Genomic DNA, 21,958 nt, shown 5'->3' with positions numbered 1-21,958 from the left:
AGAAGAGACTGGATTCAATGTGCGAACTATGTTGGCATGAATTCAAGGGGAAATGACAATTTAATGACGTCGAAATTCTAAATTGAACATTTCTAAGATTAACGTAATTTGGTCAATATTTCTCTCAGAATCCTAGTCAGTTTCCAGGAAATAATAATGAAAACTGTTTAAACATCAGTATCTTGTTCAGACATATGCAACAATTTTATGAAGTCAGATTATTATTTTATAGCCCAGCCTGGGCAAGAACTTTAAAAAATGGCTTTGTATTATTCAGCACAAAATCCATTCAGAAAGACTTGTCTGAATATTTATTCTCAAAAATACTACATTTACACTTTGCTGGGCTTTATCTGCATACACTGGTGTAATGATTACCAGCATGGAATGATACAGCCTATGCAGACAAGTACTAAACTCTTCATGCCAAAATTCCCCTTAGAAAAGTTATATCAAAATAGGGAGGCTTTATTTGTTTATGGTTTTCATTTGCTAAACTAACTAGATATAAAATGACCCCAAAACAACTAAATTTAGCAAGCCTCTAATGAGCACCATTATATACTAGGGAACTCAACTGCATGCATTTTCCCTTACAATAACACATGATGGACTCCTGGGGGCAGCACCCAGCACATGAAAATGGCAGTGCCTCATTCAAATACTGGCCTTTGATACCAGTCAGCCAAGTCTCCTTCCATACACAATGGAGCTGCTTCAGTAATTCACCTCAACTAATGGCTTCTGGGACATACAAGTAATTTCTGAAATCTAAAGTGAGATGGGGGTGCCTGGCTGGCTCAGTCAGAAGAGCAAGCTACGCTGGATCTCAGGGTCGTGAGTTTGAGCCCCATGTTGGGTGCAGAGATCACTTAAAAATAAATAAATAAATAAATAAATAAATAAATAAATAAAAAACAAAGCGTGATGTGTTCACCCCACAGTCAGTACACTCTGACCTTCCTGCTTTGGTCTTTGCCATCACAGAGGCCTTTCTAGAAGTTTATGATTTTGGTCCTAACAGCTGAGGTTTTCCAATGGCTGGTTGAGTGAGGTTTGTTTTCGTATTTTTTGTATATTCTCCAAAGCAACAAATAGTGTTGGGAGTGGTTTAGGCATGGAACCAACCATCTTAGGCTTGTCTAGGATGCCGTGTAATGAGGATCTGAACCAAGGCTGAGCTAGTCTGGAAGACAGAGGAAGAGAGTGCCACAGAAATGGCTGGGGAGGAGTAAGAGCGTGAAGTTTCTAGCCTTGCTGACATGGGAACAAGGGTGAAGGATGGCATTAGTTCTGCTTCAGCTGAATGTAAAAATTCACCAGAGAAAAACATTTCAAAGACATCATGGCCATACCTCCGTCTCAGAAAGTGCCTTAGAGTATTAGGCCTTTGGTCCTGGCGGAGCTGGTGTGCAAGCCAGGGGCGTAGACGGGGACCTGGAATGTGGTGGTCTGTGCAAATAATTTAGACAAGTGTTTGCTCAGTTTTTCCCCACCGACCCTAAAGTTTCTTCACCTCTGTCACACACTCTGTGAGTCCTGCAGAGAACATCTTTCCTTTGCTTCTCTCCTCGTGCATGCCTTCTCAGCACACCACACTCACAAGCATCAGCCAGACAGATGCAGTAGCTCTGTTGGTTTTCTGAGTGGGAGTGGACACCCAGGCATAATACGCATTTAGGCAGGAAATTCACTGCTCTCCTTTAAGGAGGAGCTCACCTGCCCATGCATCTCATTATTGGCCCAGAGCTTACTATTAATGAGTAATGGTCTCTCTTAGCTTTCAGAGCTCACCTTAGAGGCAGTTTACCTTTTCTAGACCCACAATAGCACTAAGTTTTCTAAATTCATTGGGTTTTGTTACCCAGACCTTAGTCTTTTGATCTTCTTTACCCTTAATTATAAAGAATTTACTCTAAGTGCATGGCTGGGGCTACGGACCCCAAGGAAAACCTCAAACTAAGACTTTGGGAGCCAACAACCTGAGCAAAGACAGAAGAAGATTCTTGTCCTAGTCATGGAATCTGCTTTAGTTTTCCACACCTGCTTTTCTGCAAAACAAACTTAGCATGCCCCGCACGGTGAAAACATCTTCCTCCTGAAATCACGGATTCAGATAGAGGGTAAAATCTAATATTGTCTTCTTCGTCCATTATTTTCAAAGTGAGCTGGTTCATCTCCCCTGCCTCCAATCTCAGGGGATTGTCTAAATCATAAAACTGGTTGTTTCACTGAGTTTTCCCTCATCGTGATGACTTGCCAAGTCCTGTCCATGTCACAGCTATGTCTCTCCTGTAGTTTCCCGGAATTATCTTTCTTAAGCAGAGATGCAATCATGCAAATCCCCCCATAAGCCCTCCCACTCATGCTACACACAGCACAGACTGAAGTATAGCCCTGCCTTCCTGTCCCCCTCTGCATGGCTCTTCTCTGTGTCTTCAGGCCCTCACATGCACCCACCTTCTGTCTGGCAGGCTCCTCAGTCCTCCACTGACAAAATGTCTTCGGCCTCAGTGAGGCCCAAGGCACTGCTCTAGTGTGGGAAGGGAGGGTCAAGAAGATTCACAAGCTCTCTCCTCATTCCCTGCACATCCCCCTTCTTCACTGGAGCTTAAAGGCCATTTTCTTTCTCTGAGAAGCTTTCTCCAATCTTTGCACAGTATCAACTCATCTCATATCTCATATCGTCCCTACACACACAACCTTGGGCATCTACAGTAGAATGACCCGCCCCCCACTAGCAGGTGAGCTTCCCCTTCTGGAAGAAAGGTACGATCCACCTCTAACCCCTCACAAACCCACCATGCAGGCAGCACCCATCCATTCGTGCTGAACTGAACAGATTCCTTTCTCACCATGGAAGAATATTTCTGCACTCTTATATTCCACATATTACTCTTATATGTTATACGCAATCTTCTTAAATGTGCATATGTTGCCATCAATTTCTGCCAAAACCTATCAGTGTCACTAGCACTGAAAATTCCAAACAAGCCTCTCTCTGCACTGTTTCACTTGCAGGCTCTTTAGCACAAGTGCAGATAATATTTCAGGATGTCCAAGATACTTCTACTCCTTGATAATTACAAAATAAACATGTTCATTGTCCTTCCTCATAGGCGCTCTTTTATTCTTACGGAGAAGCTACAATGGACTGAAGGGTCTGTCCACCTTCTTCTGACCCTTTTTTATTTCCATGCACACAAAAAAATGCATGATTTCAACATTTCTAAATTACATTCCATGAGTAAGTACAGATTTACTTGAGAAATGGTATACTTTATTTAATCCTATGTGCAATTAACCCTCAAGATTAGGATCACAGGAGCAAATTATATGCAAATACGGCATTGTTTTATAGTTTCAGAAGTCCTGGATAAATGTTTTGCGAGCATCTTCTTAATGAATTGCTAACAGCTCTAACTCCTGTCGATGCTGGATTTTCAGTTTAACTGCCTGTGGCTTCTTCTGGCCCGGATCCCTGACATGGACAGGGCTGCTGCTCATAAAATCATAGGAGAAGGTCCATGCACCAAATTAAAAGGGCCAGGCCCAACACCTGTAGGTTTGAAATAAGGTTTAAACTGAAAACAGACTGCTTTAAAATACATTTTTACTGTTACTCAATGTTCTAAATAGATTTTGCAGAATTAGATAGAAAGAAACACAGAGAAACATTCAGAAAGCTCACCCTTTTGTAACAGTTTCAGACTGCAAGTATTTTGAACTGAGCATATAAACCTCAAAGTGACCTAGAGAGAAAGGGAAGGTACATGCATTTGTGCAGGGATGACCTAGTTTCTAATACTAAATATGCTGCTGTGCTCCAGGTTCTGCTACCGACAGCTTTAAAATTCTCTATGCCTTTAGGTATTTCCTTAATACAGCCACTTGATGATGTGGCTTCATGCTGACCTTTTAATTTGGGAGAAGATGAAATAGAATATATTGTGCTTTACTACTTGTAAAAATGTTAAAACACTGAAATGCTACGACATTCTATGTGAAATTAAAGAAATTATCTCAGAAGAGAACCAAAAAAAGTAATGACTCTTGGGGCACACCAATTTTTTTTAAAGTCAATTATGGATTGTGTCCATCTCTTAATATGATTTCATAAATCTTTTAAATGATAATAGTATATAATTTCATGAGTTTTATAAAGCAATGGATTGTTCATTTGTCATTAAGTGTGGTGTCAAAATGTGACATCTTGTAGGAAAAGCAAAAATGCCTTTGATTTGATTCAGTATACCAAGTGGATGAGAAAATCTGAAATTCACTGTGAGAATATTTCTTACAAAAGTCACGTCTTAGTCTTTGACCTACCATTATGATAATTTTCAACAAAACTGAAATGTCTACATTTTATTTTCTGTATGTGTCTCCAACCAACCAAAAGTAATTGAGGGGAAAAAAAGGACTATTTTAATAGTCCTTTTTTAACCTCAAAAATTTAAATCCAAGATATCAGTAACACATGCTTAAAAACTCCTGACTCATAGGTACTATGCTATACTTTATTTCTTTTCTTTCAAAATCATCCTTATAAATCATATTACTTTGCTAGTAGACAGCCTATAATTCTTTTTCAAAGTTAAAACAATTTTTGGTAGGTTCCTCTTATTTCTATTTTGGTGATTTCTAATATGTATTTAAACCTTTAAATATCAAGCCAGTGACACTTATTTAAATACCTAATAATGACACATACTTACAAAAGACATAATAATGTACTTAGTTTCTTCTAGTATTAATCTTATCATAACTTCTTTGTAAGTCCAGTTATAAAATATTCAATATATAAGTATGATTTCATTGATCTGAGAAGTTTGCTTATTCACCTTCATAAAACACTTCGTATTATGGCAAAATGTTACTCTCAAAATCTAATACATACTATGTGCATCCAAAATACAAATTATCACCAGGCATAAATATACATTGTGGTAAGTTATTGGATAATATTTCTGCACCTGGCTGACTCTGCAAAATTCAAATGTCAAGTAAGTAAAAACAACAGGTTTAACCCTTCAACTAAATGACGCACAAGCATCTAAAAATGCCAACGAAGATCTGAACATTTTCAACAATGAGCATTAATTTTTACCAAAAAAACAAATCAGAGCCAATGGATAGTAGCCACCAAAGCAGCACTTATAGATTCGATACTATTTTTCCCACCCTGCATTACGTACATACAAACTGTGATAAAATAGTAATGTATTGTTGATACATGAACTCAGAGATTTCAATACAGCTCCTACAAACAATAATATATGCAGGAAGCAAACATTACCTCCTGAGTTCTAGGCTTTCCTCACCGAGGCTGATGTAGGAAAATTACTTTTTTTTCTTTTCAGTCCTCATGTAATTTATTTATCCAAGAGGACCATAATTATGATGACCTAATCTGCAAAGGTACTGTGGGACCCCAGTTCTTTTGCAGCCAAGATACATACTCCACAGGGAATACTTTAATAAAACTACCATGAGAATGACTGTGGCTAACAATGTTTACAATGAAATGCTTACGGTTATATATTTAGATCTTTTCAATACCAAAGGAATCTCTCTTTATACTTCCTTTTCCCCCAAAAAATACAAATTACACTTAGGTTTTTGAAAATTTCTACCAAGATCATTCCTACCTTTGGCTTGTTTCAATCTTTCTCTTTCTCCTGACTTCTAGACAACAGCACTGTTTTAGCTTCAACAGATCCCCTTGCTATGAACATCAACCATGAACAGAGGCTCTTAGAGAAACAGAACTCATGAGAGAAGAAAGCTGAGCTGATTGAGGGAGTGGTCTTGCCTATTTCCCTGTTAACTTCTAGTTGTGACAGAATTCTCATTATACAGATAAAAAGTACTCCTTAGAAAGATTAGGAGAACAATGTGGAAAACAATTAGTAAGAGGAAAGGCATTTGGAAGATCACTCCCTAAAATCTCTTAAAATTGATCTCCCTGCTTCTGCTCACAACATTAGACATAGCTGGGAAGAAGGTCAAGCCAACTTAAAAGGCCGGTCCAAATCAAAGTGCTTTGTGACCAGATTGTCCCATTCAGGACCCACTCCCAGGGCTGGAAACCCGTGACTAATTGGTCTGCTTTTATCTACTAACATCAAGACCATAGCTAAGAAACCTTGTTTTCTGACATCAAAGACCATGCAATGTCTGCAGTGAAAATCATACCAGGGAGAAAGAAACAATCTACTCTGGGAATCTGAGCCCAGACAACAGCAAGCAGCCTCAATGTCAACATATGGTACAGAGCTACAGACTGGGAGCCTTTAGATTCAATATTCCACATTTCTCTTAATCGTGTGGTTTGCAAAGAAATAAAACCCCAAATCCACTTATTTTTTTAATTTTTTAAATTTAAATTCAATTAATTTACATATAATGTATTATTAGTTTCAGAGGTAGAGGTCAGTGATTTATCAGTCCTACATAACACCCAGTGCTCATTCCATCACGGGCCCTCCCTGATGTCCAACCCCCCGTTACCCCATCCTCCTGGCCCCCTACCCTCCAGCAACCCTCAGTTTGTTTCCTATGATTAAGAATCTCTTATGGTTTGTCTCCCTCTCTGATTTCGTCTTGTTTTATTTTTCTTTTTTTTTTCTTTCTTTCCCCAAATCCACTTCCTAACCTCACTGTGAATCAGACCATGAATTTCCTAACAAAACCTAAAAGTATGTTGTCAACTAGACATGGACCATGTACATAAGTTTTCCTCCCAAGCCACAGAAGCCCTCGAACAATCACTGCTTCCTTTCCAAAGACATGCCTCTCAGAGCCCCACCACCTCCTGCAATTACTGAGATAAGCAATTGATGCCATTCAAAGTCATTCTCCAACACTGTGGACCTGCTTACAACATTTTTACAGTTATTCAGCAAAACCCCAAGCCCTGAAAGGCCCTTCTCCACTGCCTCTGCCCATATGAACTGCGGGCAAGCTCCCCTTTCTGCAGCAGGTGAAAAAGGCCACCAGGCCCACTGGAAAATTAATTCCCACTGAAACATGGGGTACAATTGCATACTTGCTTTACACATGCTATTTCCTCAGGAGGAATGCTAGTCTCCCCTTGTCCACTTGAGAAATTCTACCAACCCATCAAACCCCAACTTAAATGCCACAGTTCTGTGACTGTCCCTGATGCCCCAATCAGAAATAATTGTTGCTTTCATTCTGATTATATGCGTTTTAGTCTCTATATTTTTTATATTTTATGTCGATTGACATCATCTACATAAGATATATGCAGCCAGTCTAATTATGACTTCACAGAAGACAGAAAATACATCTTCTTAATGTTTACAGCCCCCCATGGTCTAAAATTTGCTTTTTGCTTAGGCAAAGCTTAAATCTCTTTGCATTTTTGCATATTTACACCTTTCATTGTTTCCACTGCATCTAGAAAAATTAATCATAGCAGTCAAAAATTTTCTCTACTCAATATTTTTATAAACCTTGAGAAATGAAATCTAAAATAGAAACTATTTCAATGTTGGGTACCATTCAGAGTCAAACACTTAGAATGATTATTAATAACCGAAGAAATCTTAAGTCCCACAAAAGAAATAAAGCTTCACTCATTTTAGCGAGATATATGCTACATTAACGAAAAGTCTGGATATAGCATAAATGCTATAATACCATGTATAAATGCAGTTTTATTTTCATTAAGTAAATATAACTACCAACCACATTTTACCAGCATAAACACTGTGGACCTGCTTTAATGAATTAAATGTTTCTATTACAAATAGTATCTCTTGACTGTTCGTGTGAACGCCTCTAAGATATTTGAAGATCGTTTTTTCACTTAGATTAGTGAAAAAGACCACTCGAAATGGGTTCATTTTATTAAGGTGCAGAAAATATGCAATCCTGACAAATCTAGGTCTAGCTCCACCGAGCAATGTGATATTTTCGTCACACTGATGAAACAGTATTTCTGATAATGACTACCAAGTTTGTGTTAAAATATTAACCCTCAAACTTCTTCTTATTGATATATGTATATTACCCATGAATGGATCTAGAAGTTTATACAATTTATTTAATATTTGGCATGTAAAACATCTCATGATTATAAATAGTCAGTATTTATTTTTATTATTCTCAAGCCACAGCTTCTGTTTCAAAGGAGTATAATATTATGGAAATTTCTAAATAATGCTACATTATTTCCATCCACGATATTATGAGATTTTAGAAAGCTTATTCTGCCTTGGCCTCATAAGGATAAGATGAGCCACTTTCTTAATATATAATCATTGTGGCACAGGCTTGGCCAAATTTTCATAAATTGTGAATTGTGAGCTTGGAATAAATATGTTTATTTGTATGTGTCATTTGCCCACAGCAAATTATCACAATGAATGAAGAAACCAAAGCCATAATTAAGTTGATAAAAATGACTATTATAGTCTGTAGCAGCATTACAGGTCTGAAGGTGACTGATTTAGAAACACAGTTTACTACCTAAATAAACAACACGCATCATAGAAACCTACCTGGAGAAGACCAAAGCATTTCATTCCTCCCATAACATTTCCATTTTGGAAAGCTCATAAAATAAATTTCGGAAAACTCAAATTTGTTTTACTATTTGCTTCTTTCTGTGATTTTTACACTTTCCTCTAAAGTTGGCTCTATATCAGGCATTGTTTATTGCATATTATTACATATAATACATGTTATACATTTTTCTAATTTTTTATTGTTGTGTAAATGGCCCATACGTCCATCAGCGGGGGAGTGGTTAAAAAATATGGGGCAGAGCCACACCATGCACTGTTTTTCTGCAATAAAAATGAATATAGTACTGATACAAACACGTTAGTGATCTACCACCTAAAATCTATTTTAGAAACTGTGGCCAAACCCATCTTCCTGAAGTATACATCTGTTTATGTTCCTTTACTATTTACAAACTAATCACTTCCCACTGAGCACTTAGTAAGACCAAGACATGAATTCCTTTAGAAGTATATTACTAGTTCTCAGACACTAGAGTCGGTGAAACAAAGCCAAAGACTCTACCTGGAAATCCTCTGTTGCTCCCTCCGTCTCTTTCTGTCTCTCCCTTGACCTCCTTTCCTTCTTTCTTTGGTCCTTCCCTACGTCTCTCACACAGATTTCATGACCTATACCTTCCTGTGGCTCTTGCCACCTGCTATTTTGCAGGACCGCTGATTTGTACTTACTTGTTTACACAATTGTCAAAACCGGTTTCATCTTACTACCAACAATAGGTTGATTTACAGGGAATCTAGAGGCTAAATCCTTGAAATGCACATGACCGATCTCCTGCCCAGATCTCGAAGTCAATGCTTTTCCTTCTGTTACCTAGCCCTGTTTCATGTAACCCAGCTTGGCAGAACCCTATGCCCCCTTCCTGGTCCAACAAGATGTTCAGACATGTATGCTCTTACACACTTCTTCAGAGTAGATTCTTTCTCTCCTGTACCATTCACGTCGTCTACAGTGCTGCACCCGGTGTTTTGAACAAGGCAAGGTCTCAGTAAATGCATGTTTCATGATGATGTGTGTGCTGTTTTGTGAATGCAAGGTTTTCCTACTCTCCCAAAGAAATATTAGAGTCACTAGACTCGCTGATAACCATATATTTTCATGAGTATGACTGACTCCAATGTCCTGAGTCACTTTCATATTTTTTCAAATTGAATGTGCATACAATCTGACATTTACTTTGAATGAGTTATTCCAGACTTTTCATAATGTGTCATACAAGACGGCTAAAATTGCCCTCAGCCTTGCTACCTGCAGCTCCCTATCTACCTTGTAAAGGTGCTGACGCGCAAACTTACTTTTTCAAACCCTGCCAGGCAGAAGCTTATGGTATTTAGGGATTGCAAAATCCTAAATGACAATTTCCAAATGAGTACTGGTAGAGTTAATCTGTTTCCCCTTATCTACTATATAAATCTTTCTCTTCGTGCTGAAGGGCTTCACGTTTTAATAGAAAATACATGTTTCCCAGTACTCACTACATTGATATTTCTGTCACAGTGTCTGCTGCTTACAGAGATCTTCCAATTCTACTCTGTAGCTTAATAACCACAGGAGACACTGATTTGGCAAAATATGATATTATTTCAAGATGTCGTTCATAATCAATGTTAGAACCTGGCGGCAAAATGCCCCTGGCACAAATTTATTCCAGGTATTGGCAAAAATCACCCTGTGTCCTGTGCACTCTCTAGTACGTAGATAAAACGCAAAGCTCCTTATTTTGCATGTTCCCTCCCTTCGCATTTTATCAAAAAATGGGAATATAAGCACATACCTCTGCACCCCCACCTGTTCTTTACTCTAAAATGTGTCTCTAGAGCTGAAAACAAATGTTTTTTTTTAAAAAACTAAAAATATTTCTGTGTTTAAGCATGATTTTTACTTATTTGTAGTTTTATCAACATGTTTATCAAATATTGGTTTATTAGAGCAATATTTATAAGAAAGAAAACTTTCTACCTGATTTCCTGATGGCTTACACCCTGATATCCTTCAGCTACTGAAGTGGGACTTTGCTCACTTGTTTACTATCATGTGTTTATTAGTAACTCTGTCTGTCATTGTATAAACACAGGCATCAATCTAAAGGTAGATGATGTTGTGATGTCCCTTTGACGTCATGCCTCCTCTCATACGATGTGATGAGGTCATTTCTTCTATGTGGTATTCTTTTCAAAAACTTATAACCCCAGTCAAATCTTGAGAAAAATATAGACAAATCTAGTTTGGAGACATTCTACAGGATGCCTGGCCAGTCTTTTTCAAACTGTCATGGTCATGAAAAGTAAAGAAATAATGTGAACCATCACAGACCAGGGGAGGCTGGAGAGGCGTGAGGGCTAAACGCAATGTGGTAGCTTGGACTGGATTTGATCCTGGAACAGAAAGAAGACACTGATTGGGTAACCGGTGATACCCAAATAAAGTTGAACCATGAACCATGTTAACGAAAAAGGAAATAAGAGTTTAAACCAATCGTTGAATTTAATTTGTTTGTGAAAATACTGTGTCACTCTCCTGGTCCTTCCTTAAGCCTTTAAACAACTTCTCTTACTTATATCATAATTCGTCTTTACGTTCAAGCATGTCTTCTGAGGCCTCTATGAATCAGCTGGCCATGGCGCACCTGTAAAATAAGTCTGACATCACAGTCCATGTGCACAATGGTGAAGCAGGAACACTTTCTCTTTTGTCACACCATCTAGACTGCGTCGTGCACATAAGAAACTAACTGCAAACGTGGCTCTTTTAGACAGTGTGCATGCGTGTCATTTTGAGAGGAGTGCGTCACCAAGAACGTGGGACAACCTTTTCTACCTGCAAAGCCTCTTGCTGCCAACTGTGACAGTACGCCTAGGAGAGAAGCCATCGCCTTCACCTTCTGCCAGCAACAACAAAGCCCAGCTTATCTTACATCCCTTCTTTCCCTCCCATTCTGGCAGTGGCCCGACCTCACGGAAAAGGGGTCTAAGACCAGCTTCCCTTCCTGCCAGCCATTCTCAGTGTGTGGTTTCCATACTAGCAGCATCAGCACCAAGCACACCTCCTTCCAGATACAAGTTAAAGACCTAGTGAATCAGAAACTCTCTAGGACAAGCACAGCAACCTGTGCTCTTAGTAGGCCTACAGGGAATCCCACGCCACACCCAACTGTGAGAACCAGTGCTTCACCAGTAAAGCAATTTAACGTGCAAAACACTGTAATACCATTAACGTGGACAGCGATACAGTCTTATCATCGCAAGTAACAAATCACGCATATTGTTAGACCCTGGGCTCCTTTTATTTACAGCCTTTTTCACTGTTTTCTTTCCACTTTAGCGCTAAGGTGATTGAAAATGTTCCAAATTTTGGCACTACAGTTAAAGAGACAGATAGCATTAGCCTTCTGGAAAGATCGTTAAGACCTAAAGAAAATGTTAAATGTAAAAAGAACAATGAAAAATTCTAGGGTAAAAGTATTACCCTAAAGATTGAAATGGGCAGTTACACTGCTCTACTTAGACCATAAGTTGATGGTGTGTGACTATTAGTTCAAACTTCTGAGGGAGTCTGCTCTCTCTTCAAATTGGGATTTAATAAAGTGTTTGCCAGTGGCCATCACAAGTAAGCGAGCAGCACGGCAGGATGCTGAGGACAAGAACCTGTGTAAATGTGCCGGATGCAGCTGACCAAGGGAACTGCTGCTGTTCAGAGCATTTGTTTGGTTTTACTGTGACAGTCCAATTACCCAAAGTTCCCCTGTCAATATATCTCTCTTTCCTCAATGGAGAGGAGCCGGTCACCCTCCTTGTCTATCTGACGAACCCCTTCCTTTTGTGCCCAGTATGGCTGTTACTTCTCTGTTGGGTCTTTCCTTAACAGAGACTCAAGGACAATTGAAACTCCTTCTTACGTGGTTTGCAAACTGTGGGCTTTCCCTGTTCTCATGCACACCACCATCATGTCTCGCAGGGGAAGTCCAACAGCCTCTCTGCCTACCCTCCACGGGCCCCTCTGCCCCACATCCAAATGCTCTTCAGATGTCATCATGCCGACCCACTGGCTTCCTCACCGTAGCCAAGAAGCCCATGCCTCCCACCTCATTCTCCACTGCTTTCTGGTCCCGCTGGCTTTCACTAGCATTTCCTGCTGCCTGTGCACCCTCTCCAGGAGCCTTGCTTTGGCCCCCTGCCTGTGATCATCTCCCCCTTCTCTGCTAAGTGGAGCCCACCAGCTTATGGTCTACACCATCTTTCAAAGGTTATGACCTCAGAGAAGGCTCCCGAGACCTTCTGTGACCTTCCTTTGATGCAACTTTACAGACAAGTTTGTGTGATAAGCATAAGATTTTGGAGCCAGAGAACTTGGGTTTGAATATTGCTTATGCTACTTATTAGCTGTGTGATGCTGGGCAAGGTATTTAACCTACCTGTTCTCCGCTGTCTCATCTGCAAGATGGGAATGGCAGTAGTGCTTCCTTCATAAAGCTGCTGTGACCAATGAGTTGGGACACGTCAAGTGTTTCTTGTACCGCGAGCGTCTAGAAAATGCTCGGTGTTATTACTGTGGTTTTTGCTCTATCATCCCCCATCAGACTCCACATGCCTCAAAGACAAGGAAGTTTTCTAATTTTTAGTCTTATGGCGCACGTTAATAGTACATGGCTGGCTTTCAATATATGTTTGTTGAATAAACAAATGGCTATTTCTATTACCATCTTTAGCACATTTTAAAATAATTATTTTAGATATATAATTCTGTTTTTCCACGAGACAGTCTGACTGTTTATAGCAGGAACTGTATCAAAGTCCTCTGTTCTGACTCCAGTACCTAATAGTGCCAGAGTAAGTCCTTGAATGAGTAACCAATTCAGAAGATAAATGAAAATAAAGCATGAATAGATTGACTTACAGCCATTTTCTTCTATAATTTCCTTAATGACTTGCCTGTTGGCTGATGCTTCACTGACATGAAAAGTCTACAATGAAATTCATTCTCCATTAATGTTTCTGGGGAAGCATTCCTCAGATTTGAGAACACAAGCAAGACAGAAGAACAGAAGCCATGGATGTGATATTCCAGGCAGGAAACTGGCCTAGCTCATCCGGGTTAAAGGATTTCAATAAGTGATTCCACCGAAAATTGCCTATCTTGCAACCCCACTGCACACGTGTGGGTTCCTTGGTTCTCTCGCTTCCTTCCCTAGAGCTCTGGAAGGAAGCGAGAGAACCAAGCACAGTAGAGAAAGCAGGAATAAAATCTGCATTCTCAAAACAGAAGACCATACCCTAGAAATAGCAGTCCACCTGCGTGAGTGTGTGCTTTTTCCAGGGTGTGTGTCTTGGGCTTTCCATCTTTATGGAGCTGTGGGCCATGCCTGCTTTGCGCCACTGCTTTTATGAATTTTGGTTTCTCACTTCAGTGGCCAATGCCGGAAATGTGAAAGTTGAAGATAAAGGAAGAAATTGCTTTCCACCTCTCCTGAATTCAAGGACATAATCCAAAACTGTGAATCAAGGAGTTACACTGCTGTTGTTATTTATTTTCTTGTTCATTTATATTCCAACAGTATTTTGGATGTTTAGAAAGGAAAAGCAATGCTGTGGGTAGTAAGCTCATCATTCACAAAAGTAAAATGCAATTGTCAGTCCCTAGGGTATAACCAGTATATTCCTAGCCTGGGGAAGAGTCAGAATTTCTGGCCTATGTTATTAAATAGCTTTGTTGTTTTGTGATAAGTAACCTAAAATCTACTTTCTAGACAATCCCTCACTGGTAAAATGAGGATATAGGTCTACACTGGATGATCTCCGATGATTAAAAGGCTTTATAACTATAATTTCTTGTCTCTCTTTATACATAATTTTTATGTCTAACCAAACCTAAAAAGAAGCATGCTATTTCATTGGTGAAATGCCATTTTTCAATATCAAATGTCTTATGATATAAAGAAAATGTTGATGCTCCTTAAATTTTTTTAAAACTTTATTTATAATCTTTCATGACAACCTGCTTTCCTTCCTCTGAACTCTAACCCCAGTCCATTCCTAGGCCACAGTCCTAGGCATCCCATTAAAAATATAGTTCATGGCTGGGGCGCCTGGGTGGCTCAGTCATTAAGCGTCTGCCTTCAGCTCAGGCAAGCCCTGCATTGGGCTCCCTGCTCTGCTGGGAGCCTGCTTCTTCCTCTCCCACTCCCCCTGCTTGTGTTCCCTCTCTCACTGGCTGTCTCTCTGTGTCAAATAAATAAATAAAACCTTAAAAAAAAAGTATATATATATATATATATATATATATATATACACACACACACACATATATAAAGTGTATATGTGTGTGTATATATATATACATATGTGTGTGTGTGTATACACACACACACACACACATAGACAGAGAGAGAGTTCATGGAGAGCACTAAATGAGTAATTGCTAAAAATATTACTTAATAATCAAATCTGGGAGATAATGAAAAATAAATAAATCCACATACTTGTAGAAAATAACTGACTTCCCGCAACACTCATATAAGCAGTGCTTCACCCACAGAAAACCAGGAAAAACCAAGAGGCTTCATAAACCTTTTAAATGAGCAGTTACCATTCCAAACAAAGTTCAATAATGTATCTGTTTTGACTACAACCAGTGTAACTCATTACAGACTGAAAGTATCCAGCTGGTAGTCTTTTAAATGTAACCACTTTGCTGGAGACTGCAATAGACTATTTCAGGCTGAGAAAAGGAGGAAGACAGACCACAGAAAGACAGAATGGGGAGGAAGGGAGAGAGGACGCGCACTCATCTGAGATCCTTGAAAAGTGGTCTTTCTGAATTAGTCCATTTCTGTGCAGGTGCCAGATTCCTCCTGCATGCGTGTGTGTGTGTGTGTGTGTGTGCGTGTGCACGCGCACGTGCGTGCATAGGTGTGTGTGCATAGCCCTACCATAGTGCAAAGTCACTCAACCAACAACACAACCTGAGAGAGAATGCCTCAGGGAATGCCAGCAGTTGAAAAGCTGTCAAACACGGCATGAGGACCAAGCACAGTAGAGAAAGCAGGAATAAAATCTGCATTCTTAAAACAGAAGAGCAGACCCTAGAAATAGCAGGCAAGAAGTATCATCTGTAACGGTCCAGTGTGAACAGAAAATGCCAAGGGGGCTCCAGGATGACATGTGAAGCAGAAAAAAATATCTTTCATAAAAAGAAAAGATGGCTTATAAACACTTTTCAGCAAGGGTAGCATTTGTCTGTCAGAATCTTCCTACTGCCAATTAGCTCGCTGTAGCACCACAACTGGTACTGTTGAAGCAATTGCTTGCCTAAAACACCTACGAGACCAATGAAGACCACAGTCAACTCAGAGAAGAGGACACTTCCAGCCGGACACCTGCTTTAACCAATCAAATCTAATATGATTCAGTCATCTCATAAAAGAATAATTTTTTATATTTCATGAATGATAAAAAAAAATAAATAGTTGTGGAGTATGCATTCAGGAAATAAGGTTTTTTCCTAATAAATAAAAGGCTGCTCCGCGTAGTCTTAACTACATGTGTAGACTCACTTTACGTTTCCTTCTGTTCTCTGCTACTTTTCAGCGAGCTGAGAGTTTGCCTTAGCTGAAGGAACAGAACGACTCCTTCTTGATGAATTGTATCTTTCCTTTAGAATGATTCCACCCGGGCACCCAAGAATAATGTTTGTCAGAGTCAGAGTGTCTGACAGAATCACTAAGAACAGATCTATCCCTAGGAACTAAACCCAGTGTCTTCCCACTGGGATGCCTGGTCATAAGGAAGCATTAGAATTCAATGGCCAAAACCCACCTTCCCAGACCGGCAACATTATGCCACCTTTGGGCCAATTCATTCCAGGAGGAGGGAGGGACCTGGGGTCTCTTTTACAAGGGCACTAATCACATTCGTGGGAGCTACACCCTTCTGACCTAATCACCTCCGAAAGGCCCCACCTTCAAATACCATCACCTTGGGTGTTAGGTTTCGACATATGAATTTTAGGGGAAACACATTTAGTCCATGGCATCCTGCAAATCGATAGTCTAATTTTATTCAACAAACATGTTTAAGACAACATTCTATTTATAAACACTCTGCTTTATTTGCCACAGACATATAAAAATGGGATAAATCACATCTTTCTTTGTCAGTATAGTAGGGAATCAAAGAAAAAAAAACCAACAATCTAATAATTACTGGCTACAGTTATAAGAAAATTGAACTTGTGTACGTTTTGGAAAGGGCAGTTAAAAATACGTCAGCACAGAAAAGACCGATATCCCTTTGAACAAAACTGCAGCAAGGCCAGAAGCAAGCGAGCAAGGTTTGTCCGTCTGTCACAGTCTCCTGCTGCCACAGAGCTCACGGTGCCAGTACGTGTTCATAACTGCCGGGCACGTGGCAGGTGACAGAGGTCTGTCCTTACAGGGTCCGAGCGAATCGAAGGGATCTGTGAATTAGACTTCACATCGTTTCTCATTTGGGCAATTTTTCAGCTTGTCTCAAAATGCTGGTAGCACTTTTATTAAACTACGCAACCTTATCTTTCTTTCTGCAAAGGTTTTCATGAGTAATTAGCACAAAGATTCCCCTTCGCAGCGTCTGCATTCCCAACTTTGTTATCATCATGTAGCCCGCATCCGTGTCCTTGTGTGTGCTTCTCATCTGCAGTCACTGCAGTGAGCACAGGAACTGAAAAGGCCCCAGATCAGGCTCCGTGTAGAAAAGCACCTGCACAGATCCGTGGGTGCTCACCATTTTTCTGTAACCCATCTTATTTCATTTGATTAAAGCAAATCACTCAGAAGGTAGTGTTTTTTCAAAGTTGAATGACAGTATTCTCTCCAAAGAAAATACTATGAGGAAATTCAGAGTATGTAATGATGCACGACAAATTCAATCAGAACACACACACACACACACACACACACACACACACACACACAATCTTCCATAACAACAAACATGATTTCCATTTCCAGTGCATCCAATTCAATATCTGTTTTCAGAGAAGACTTATTTCTGCTTACAGAAGCAGATAAAAGAATAATAGCTTAACAATTGCTCACCTATTCACACAAAACAGATATGAATTCAAATTTTCCCTTGAAGACTAGCAACTCAGTCTATGTGAATAGGGCTGTGGTTTCAGATCAGCGTGGAGGAACACTATCGGTTCCACAGTTTGGGTTATAGGTGTATCATTACCAAGACAAAGACATTTCTATAAGCTGTAGATTATGTGCACAGTTTTTGTTTGTTTGTTTGTTTGTTTCCTGGCCCAGGGTTCAATACAACGTGGAATCATTGTCTCAACTTGAACTGAGTCTTCAAAGCTAGCTGCAGCATGAAGATGCCCACTCTTTTTCTGCAGGTAAGACTGGCCGGCCAAGTGAATGAAAGTGAGGATGCAAACCTGGGAACATAAGGCATACATATACCACAGAGATTTCCCATTATTAGTTATTCAAAGCAGAGAGAAAAAATGGTCTTTGGCAGGTGTCAGAATGACATGCAGGTGAACTAGGAGTCCCTGCCTCTACCCCCTGCTTCCATATGTGCTCTGTCCTCTGGCCAGGAACACAGTTATTAGCCACTGACGGATGTGCTTCGAAGAGTGCTGGATGGTCAAAGCCTGTGACTCTGATGTGCCATGAAGACCACATGCATACTTCAGAAATGTCATAGACCAGAAACACAAGGGTGAACTTGACATTTCAATGTTGACATTGTATGTGTCCACAACAGAGAGGAAAAACCTTCTAGAACCTGAGCCATTTCTTTTCTTAGCAGTGGTTGCATAACGCCGGGTCTTCAAATACTTTCAGACAAAAGCACTGACATGGAAGGGGTCATATTATCAACGGAACTTCCTTTTTGTATTTTGATGTTATAATGATTATGATAAAATTTAAGACAACTGGTTTAATTCTGAAACAAAGCATTATCAGTGCATCAGAATCAATTATGAAAAAAAGATCACGAGCTACCTCACAGCTGAATGTTTTCTAACATATTAGTAAATGTCCCTGTTTTTCTCCAGGGACATTTACGTGTATATACCTTTTGAAATCACTTACTCACTATATCTTACAAGTTTTGCGTTGTCACAGAGGGCTATATTGGATTAACATAGAAATCATTGCTCTTTATACAGCTGTCATCTATAACAGAGTACAACACACGTGGCATGTGGTTTCAACTTACTCATAGTGCCACTGTGTTGAGGACACTGAAGTCAGAGTGAGGCTTGGCAAGAAGCAGTAACATGATAATTTCACACCCTATACCAACCCTAATACACAGAGGTCTCTTTTTACTTGACCCCCAGAAATGCTGTCATTACCCCCTGGGAACTCTCAACAAATAAGAAAGACAAGTACTCTGACACCACTTGGATCCCCCTGCCTTGGCCCCTTACCCTTTCTACCCTCTGTTGTAGTAAGTTCACAGCAGTCCCACTCAGTGTATGGTCTGCACATTCATAAGTTGGATAGTTTACATTGTGCAAACCACAATATCTGTCTTCCCAAACTGAAACTTCATACCCCATAAACAAGAAGTCCCCATTTCTCCTTCACTCCAGCCCCTGGCAACCACCATCCTACTTCTGTCTCTATGAATTTGAAATTTTCAACCCTTGGGAGACAGATATGTTTTTTGAGTACAAATATCAATGTTTTGGTATCATTTTATATCCGGTTCAAAATAAGCTGTCTCTGCACTGCGTGCTAATTAGATTAATAGTCACCTACTTTTTTTCCTCCACCTAGAGAATTTTTCTTGAAAAACTATTCTTGCTAGTTCTCTTACTACATTGGTTACTTCCTTCCATTAAAATTCGTCCTGTACATTCCAATCTCCCAGTCATGATTTGAACTGTATCAAATTTATCTAGCTTTCTTGTATGCCATGCTTAACTTTATTTTTCACTCACGCTCAATGGTCACCACTCACCATTACAATTGTCTCTGATTGAAAGATGTTAAAACAAGATGCTTTACATAGCAAAGCAATGGAAGATCACAGATTAAATAATAAGCCAGAATTTTCTCAACCAGTTACTGAAAGTGTCGAAATGAATGCTGAGATTTCTGCAACATAAATTTCCACTGCTGGATGAACGGATAAAGAAAATGTAGTATACGTACACAACGGACTATATCCAGTCTTAAAAAAGAAGGAAATCCTACCATATGCGATGATATGGAGGAACCCTATGCTAAGTGAAATCAGCCAGACACAAGAGAACAAATACTGCAAGACTGCACTTATGAGGCATCTAAAATAGTCTAAATAAATAAATTATAAAAAAGTCAAACTCCTACAAACAGAGTAGAAGGGTGGTTACCAGAGGAGGGGGAGGAGGGGATTAGGGTGGAGCAGAGAACTGGGAGTTGTTACTCAAGGGATGTAAAGATTCAGTTATACAAGGTAAGTAAGTGTTGGAGACCATCTGTACAATGCAGTCCTTACATTTAACAATACTATACTGTGTGCTTAAAATTTTATTAAGAGGGTAGATCTCAAGTTAAGTGTTCCTACCACAGTACGAAAAATGAAAAAAAGAAAACTAAGGTTTTTGACCACCTCATCATCCCTGCCATCACAAATGCTTTCTGTGAAAAGGTATTGTTCCATGATACTATTTTAGTTTCTTCTCAAAGTAATATTTAAATTTCAGTATTTTGCATAGTTAAGATGTCTCATCCTTTTAACAATGCCATTCACTAACGTACATATTAACTCTGGCAACTTTGATGAACAAATTTCAAACATAACATTAAATGAGACCGTTTCTGTCTTATACTCAAGTCAGGGAACACGAGACTGAATTTTCATATATATATATTTTTAATAACAGTAAATTTTGAGCATTGATGTCAAGAGAGTGGAGGAAAACGCAGTGAATCATGCCCTACTTATCAGCCAAGCTGTGAGACGGTAGTCATCTGGGTACTGGCCCAACAAGGGTGGCAATTAATGATGTAATAACTGGGTAAACAATTAATGAGTGTAATTAAAAAGATTCTGAATTTCATGTCTAAATGTTACCCCAGACAGCTGGATCATTTGCCTGGAGAAAAAGCTCTACTCTCCAATTTTTGATAAGAAAAACAGAATCATTTTTCGTTCTCATATCCCCTCTTTGGATGAGAAAGAGAACTCTCTCAGGAGCATCTACACTAAGATATTTCAGCTCTGCGAAGGTACGGCACGCAATTTAATTTTGAAAATTCTGTCAAAACGTCGTTCGCCTGTAATGTTACTTTCCTAACTGTGGGATGATAATTTCGTGTATAACGAATCACTCAGGAAAGTTCCCAAGGAAACGAGACAATGGCACCAGACTAATCCCAGGCTTACTATGACAGCAAATGGCACTGAGGAGTAAGGGAAGATAAAATACAGGAGAACCGTTCATAGTGACAGCCTTTAAGGACGGACTTTGGAACAACACAGCAGACACACATACCTTAGTACCTTCCTTTTTCTTCTGCTTCCTCCTTTCATGCAAACATATGATCATATATCACCCATGGAGTCTGATATGGGGTTAATTACTAGTTAATTACTAGTTTTTTTTCCTTCGATGTAGCACGGTGTTTATTTACAAGGTGGTTATCCACCTGGAGTGCCACAGGACACAGAAGGGCACAGTGAGTGCTCATGGACAATGGCTCATAGAATTATTGTTTGTATTCTAAATAGGCACAAAAATAAAACCCAGGAACACCTGGGTGGTTCAGTCAGTGAAGCGCCTGACTCTTGATTTCGGCACAGGTCATGATCTCAGGGTCATGGGATGGAACCCCGGCACTCAGCCGTGAGTCTGCATGGGATTCACTTCCTCTCATTTCACCCCTCCCCCAGCTCGTCCACACACGCACACTCTCCCCCTCTCAAATAAATCTTATAAATAAATTAATTAATTTAAAAAATAATAAAACCCTTAAAAATTTCTTTACACCTCATCAATGTCTTCCCCCCCGAAGGGTCAAGACAGATCAAATTCACCCTTCCCTCCCAACTTTGTGCACCATGAAAGCTCTGAAAAATGAGTATGATTTACCTTAAGGAGGAAAAAAAAAGAGCCATTGTATCCAACCACTCTCTTCCCCCCAAAACAGGAGGAGTAAACCCTGACTTTGGTACTGTCCCTTCCCTCAGCTGATTGTGCCCTGAGAATGAGAAAAACAGGGTCTTTTGTCGCTGAATCTTTTGTGACACGGATTTTGAGGCAACGCGAAACACCAACCTGGACGCGTGAGTCCACTCAAGCAAAGCAGGAGCAGGCACAGAATCAACAGGCAAGCCAGTGACTCAGGACTTAGCCTGTTGTTAATATTTTTGAGGTATATAAATGATACATGACACAAAATATGTGAAATGACAGTGTTAAT

General features: G+C 39.6%; 1 protein-coding gene across 1 annotated transcript in view; it reads right to left on the bottom strand.

Annotated features, from left to right (window-relative positions):
• NALF1 (NALCN channel auxiliary factor 1) overlaps window positions 1-21,958 on the bottom strand; it is a 601,297-nt gene that overhangs the window by 546,917 nt on the left and 32,422 nt on the right. The gene's annotated exons all lie outside the window — the stretch shown is intronic.

Source organism: Ursus arctos, unplaced genomic scaffold, assembly GCF_023065955.2.
Source record: "Ursus arctos isolate Adak ecotype North America unplaced genomic scaffold, UrsArc2.0 scaffold_10, whole genome shotgun sequence".
Classification (NCBI taxonomy): domain Eukaryota; kingdom Metazoa; phylum Chordata; class Mammalia; order Carnivora; family Ursidae; genus Ursus; species Ursus arctos.
This window is presented reverse-complemented; position numbering and strand designations above follow the sequence as displayed.